The following is a 6243-nucleotide window of genomic DNA, read 5'->3' on the forward strand; positions in this document are numbered from 1 at the left end:
TTAATATGTTTTATTGATTTCAGAGAGAGGAAGGGAGAGGGAGAGAGGGATAGAAACATCAATGATGACAGAGAATTATCGATCGGCTGCCTCTTGTACAACCCCTATTGGGGATGGAGCTTGCAATCCAGGCATGTGCCCTGACCTGGAAGGGAACTGTGACTGGTTCATGGGTCAATGCTCAACCACTGAGCCACACCGGCCGGGTCTTTCCTCTTAATTTACTCCCTCATGCTGGGTATCTCCTGATACCCCAAGAAAGTATAATTGTTGAAACCGTTCATGTTTGGAGATGGGATTGGAGAGAGAAAGTTAGGTTAGTTAGGGAGCACGAGGACACTTTGGGGTCAGAGGGATATATTCATTATCTTGATTGTAGAGATGGTTACATAGTTGTATACATATGGCAAAACTCATCAAATTGTGTGCACCGTATTGCATGTCAATTATATCTCAATTAAGCTGCAAGAAAATAAAAAGAGGAAAAAGATATGCATATAAAATTCAAAAGTTCATTAACTTATATTGGCACATCTGTGGGTAAACAGGTACTCATATACAGTGCTGGTGGGAATGCAAATTGTACAACCTATATAGAAAGGAATTTGACAATATGTAGCCAAACAACAAATGCACTTAACCTTTGGCCCAGCAATCCATCCCACTTCTAAGAATCTGTACTACACATACATTGGCAGAAATACAAAATGATATCTGTACTATACACTTTGTTGAAGCACTATTTGTAATAGCAAAAGATTGGAATCGATCTAAGTATCCATCAGCAGAATACTGATAAATGAAGGTACAGCTCTACAAAGTGAAGCACTACTCAGTTGAAAGGAAATAAGGAAGGTCCCAATATACTGCTATGGAGTGATCTTTGGGATTTATTGTTATGTGATGATATCAAGTTATGAAACATTGAGGATATTTGTACTTTTTGTTCCTGAAAATGCTCTCTATCTTGATCTGAGTGGTATCCACATGGGGTGTATAAATATGTAAAACTTCATTGAGTTACACATGACCATATGTATGTTAAATCTCAATTTAAATTAGAAAAAGTATATATATAAATGGGAGCAGACTGAAGAAAGAGTGGGAGAAGAGGAAATGGAAACAGTGGGCCTTGGCCATGAACAGGCAGCACTGGTTGGAACAGACTGTAATGCCACGGGAGCGTTTTTCTCTCCCTCCTTTCTTCTTTCCTTTCTGCCTGCCTTTGCTCCTTCCTTGTTATAATGGGAAAGATTGAAGCACATGTAAAAGCTCATGGTTGATGAGAAAGACCAGTTGAAAAGTAAGGTTGACTCCATATAAGAAAAATAAAGAATAGTCTATAGTGCAAGGTCCTTAGAAAGTAGGGGTTGTCCTTGGAAGAGAGACACCAGCCCAATGGGGGGAAAGGAGGCTGGAATGGGAGCAGCTTACAGGAGATTGTAGGACTGGGAGCACCAGGCACACCAGTACTCTGTAAGGGAGCGAGCTGAGTGGGGCATGCAGTGCGAGTGCAGAGAGCTGGTTGCAGAATCCAAGACTTAGAAAGGGTCTGAAATAGTATCGCAGGGAGTGGGAGAGTCAGAAATGAGCTGGACAGGAAATGTCAGGTGTTAAGGAATGTCAGATAGTAAGGGTCTCTTTGAAGTTCATGAGCACATGCCTTTCTCCAGAAGGGCTCAGAGGAAGCAGAAAGTTGGATCCATCCAAAGTTGGATTTTGCCAGCTAGGTACAACTAAGACCTAAGGGGGGTTATATAATTGGCCAAGCATGTTATTAAAATGATGAATCATTCAGTCTGAGGTGGATAAATGAGGAAGTAAAAAACAGCAGAGGGTTGATTGATGAGAAGTAAACAGAAGGCTCAGAGGATGGGCGTTGACGTGAGGTTGGAAAGTGATTGCGGGAGCTGGTGGGAAGGGATTGAGGAGAGAGAGAGAGAGAGAGACTCTTGGAAAGCAAAAGGAAGAAGAAACAAAGAAAGTTGTAATGGGACCAGTTGAAAGCTGTGAGTCAGCATTTCCCAAAATGTGTTCTGAAGAATATTACCAGATAAATGGCTCGTGCACTAATAATGCATCATTAAGATTCTGAAACATCTTGTATCACAGAGGCCTGTACTGTGTTTAACAGAGCACTTTCTGAATCCTGGAATTACTAAGCCTTTTCAGTGGAACATCTATTAACATTCTTCTAAACTAGTGTTCTTCCAAACATCTTTTAGCATCTCTGCTTTGTCACATGCTGAAACTCTTACATTAACAGGATGAAGTGAATAATTATCACAGCGTGTGATCATTACTTCTATATCTGCTTTCATGTATTTCAATATGAAAAGGTTATTTTTCTATTAAAAGCATGTATAAGAGTAGAACATATTTTTAAAGGTTAAAGGGGGTATGGTTCATGAAGTTAATACTGTTAGGCTTACCTCATTCTGCTATAAAGGTGAATAAAAGACAACACTATTGTGTTGGGTAGAGTCCAGATTGAACCACTAAGATTATTATCTTCGTCTGCATTAATAAACCTCGTTTGAACAGTAAGCAGCCTCTCTTAAAACCAATTACATTCCAGCTGCAGAAACACTTTGAATATAATAAAGGTCCTGATGTTAATCACATCAAATGTGTATTTCTATTCTTTAAACTCCATAATAAGATTTCTACCATATACAGTAAAAAGAATTAAAAAAAATAGCCATTACAACGTATAAATAGAAAAGGTCTCCATTTTCTTTCACTTCATTTCTGACACATTTAAGAACAATAAAAAAGTAGGTATCTGATGTAAGCTGAATTCATGTTTTTGCTGCCCATCCCTGAAGGAGGATTATACTTGCCCACCTCCTTGACATTAGTCTTGGCCAATGAAATGTGAGTGGAAGAGACATGAGTTACAAGCAGAAGCTCCAAGAGCCACTGCCTGGTTCACCGTGACCTGTCTCCTTGTAGACCAGCAATGTTCTACAGGCTGCTCTGTCAGCCTGACTCCCTGGGTAAAGGTGACACAGAGCAGAGCTTCAGCTGATCCTTAAAGGACGCATAGCATTAGCAAGAAATGCCAACAGGAGGGGGTCTTTTGTTACCACAGCTCAACCCAGTTTGTGCTGATTAATACAAAAATTATATCCTGTACCCTCTATTCATGTTTCCCAAACTGGCAACTGTTAATGAACAGAAATAGAAGTAATCGCCATTGGCATAAAACTCCCTCCAGAGAATGTCTGGATCACTGGTGGCCAATTAGCTTCATCTCTCATGTCAACTCTATCAGACTCATAGTGACAACTTGAATCAACTCTGTAGAGAAGGGTTCTGAAGCCATGGCCTTGCCAGAAGGAAAGAGTGCCATATATATGTGTATGTCGCCCAGGAAAGGTGATGTAATAAGTTGTCCATCCCTGGTCTATAAGGCACAACCTATGCTCACTATCATTTCTGTTATTTTTCTCATTGGTGCAGGAGGCATTATTTTTTTTAATGCCCCTAGAAATAAATGGAAGTTAGTTTCCTAAAATATTTAGACCAATAAATAATTTCATTTTATTTTACTTATTTATTTTAAAAAATATTTTTATTGATTTCAGAGAGGAAGGGAGAGAAATACTAACCTCAATGATGAGAGAGAATTACTGATTGGCTGCCTTCTGTACACCCCCAACCGGGGATCAAGCCCCGCAATCCTGCCATGTGCCCTTGACTGGAATCAAACCCAGGACCCTTCAGTCCGCAGGCCGACACTCTACCCACTGAGCCAAACCGGCTAGGGCAATAATTTCATTTTATTTGCTGATAAAGGAGAAAACAAATTGTTTCTATCAGAGCTAATCACAGAATTCCTCCTCAGGCAGAGACTGTCTTTGATAGAAATATCTTAAAAGGATGTTTTAGTTATTAGAATGGCTCTCACGGCCAAGTCTGGATGGTTTGTGGAGAAAGGGAAATAGCTAAACTGTTTTGCTTTGGAAATGCGCAGTAATAGTTGGAGTTGTCACTGAAGGAACTGGGAGGAGTTAGGGAGAGGTAAGGAAGAGGGACAGGGGTTCAACAACATGGCTGGAGGCTGGGGAAGAGACAAACCCAGGAAGTTCTCCTGGGGATGGAATGGCTGAGGGACTTTGAAATGAGATGCTTAAATATTACGTTGCAAGTCTTTTGCCCTTCTATGCTTTAATGTGACGTCCCTAACACTAACACACATACCCACTTGTTATGGTCTGACCTGCAACCTTCCCCCCACCCCCAATACATATGTTGATGTCCCAATACCCCCCCATACTTCAGAATGTGGCCTTATTTGGAAAAAAAGGGCTGTTGCAGTTGTAATTAAGACGAGGTCATACTGGAGAAGGATGGGCCCCAAATCCAATATTACAATGTCCTTATAAAAAGAGGAAATTTGGACACAGACACACTCAGAGAGAGAGAGAACGCTGTGTAAAGAATGGAGCTATGCTGCCGCAAGCCAAGAAACTAGCAGAAGCCAGGAGAAAGGCCTGGAACAGGTCCTGTCTCGGTGCCTTCCAAGGAAGCACAGCCCACCAACACCTTGATCTCAGACTTCTAGCTTCTAGAACTGTGGGAACATAAACTTCTGTTCTTCAAGCCGCTCTGTGTTACTTAGTTATAAGAGCCCCAGGACACACCATACCACACACACACACACACACACACACACACACACACTCCATTGCCCCAGTCTTTAGGAGAGTCTGCAGCATGCACACAGCCGTGAAAGGTGGCACAGGGCATGCAGGAAGCAGAACACAAAGTGGAGACCAAGAAAGCAGTGGAAGCAGAGACCGGTGGCAGAGGGAATACAGGCCCTTCCGTACGTGCCGGCAAGAATTCTCAGAGCTATTGGGAAAGTATCTGGCCTACTTATGAGGGATAGAGATTTGAGGCACTTTTTACTAAAGCATAAAGAGCCAGATGAGCTCGGCAAGCTGGGGAAGTTAGAAACACCTAGTGGCTGACATCTGGCCCACACGACTAATGATGTCAAGTGGGTGTCTCTGGTTCACACTGTCAGTGAGTAGTATGTAAGTCAGGAGCAATTAAAGGGAAATGGCTCACTGCACCATCCCTGAAAAGAGCAGTCCCTGCCACAGCCCAGGCTGCTCTGTCCTTGGCCTAATACTCATTATCCCCTGCACTGCGATAATGAGTTTGCTGCTTTGTGGGCTTTAGAGATGAGCTTGGTTTAATGCCTGCTGATTCATAAGACACAGGGGCCCTGGCCTGCCTCTGATGCGATGTGTGCATTTGAGTTGGGAATGATTTCTATTTCATACTCTCCAGCAAAATGAGGTTGGGTTGCTAAAGAAGGCCAGCTAAGCATCCAGAGACAGAGACCTGAGAACTCCACCCCGGGCAGGGGGGTGGGGAAAAGGAAGGAACAGGCACATTGCCTCTTAGCCCTCCCGCTTTTAGCTCCTCTGCAAGCAAGCTGTTGCCAAAAAGCATTAGAGCTGCTGCTGAAGCCTATCAGATGGGAATGACTCTGAGCAGAGCGCGTGTTTGTGAAAGGCGGCCTATCCCACGTTAGGCACCAACTGGACACAAAGATGATTCAACGGGAGTTGGTAATCCAGAAGGGAGTGTCAACAATGAAATACAGGACAAGTTTCAATGAAATGTTGGCCAAACTGGGCAAAAATGACATGGTATGGGTACGCAGAAGAAAAGCTGTCTTAGCTGTTTCTTGTGAGATCAGGGAGGGCTGCACGCAGAAGGCTGCATCTGAAGGCCTTCCAGGGGCAGGGAAGCTGGAAGGGCTATTTCCAACCGATGGAGCTGTAGGAGTTCTGATAACTTAGTGCTTTTTCAGAGCCTGGACGTGTAGTTTGGAAACTGTAGACGGAGAGGTTTTATTATTTGTTGTTGTGTTAACTTTTCTTTTTTTTAAAATTCCATGTTCAGGAATCTGTACTTTATTCTAAACACAGTGGGGAATGCAGATTTTGCAAGGTGACCTGTGTTTTAGATGTGTATCTGCAATTTACAGACTCAATAAAAAATGAACTCCCTTCTTGTAGGCCCAGCACTCTGCCAGGCACCACAGAGCCAAAAGGAAGACCACAGTCCTTACTCTAAGACAGTGGTTCTCAACCTTGGCTGCACATTAGAATCACCTGGGGATCTTTTTAAAATCCTGATTTCTGGGCCTCATCCTCCGGAAATTCTGTTTCTTTGTTACTAATGTTGTGGCCCCACCCCATAACAAAGAAACAGAATTTC

At 42.7% G+C, this 6243-nt stretch overlaps 1 long non-coding RNA gene across 1 annotated transcript in view; it reads right to left on the reverse strand.

The window, feature by feature from the left end:
- Positions 1-448: 448 nt before the first annotated feature.
- Positions 449-6243, reverse strand: part of LOC106723906 — an 8950-nt gene continuing 3155 nt past the window's right edge. Inside the window, exons 2-3 of the long non-coding RNA XR_001359647.1 lie at positions 2848-2995; positions 449-462 (exon numbers count right to left, since the gene is read on the reverse strand). This is a non-coding gene — a long non-coding RNA (uncharacterized LOC106723906). The remainder of the gene's footprint in view (positions 463-2847; positions 2996-6243) is intronic.

This window comes from Myotis brandtii, unplaced genomic scaffold (genome assembly GCF_000412655.1).
Source record: "Myotis brandtii unplaced genomic scaffold, ASM41265v1 scaffold675, whole genome shotgun sequence".
In the NCBI taxonomy this organism is placed as follows: Eukaryota; Metazoa; Chordata; class Mammalia; order Chiroptera; family Vespertilionidae; genus Myotis; species Myotis brandtii.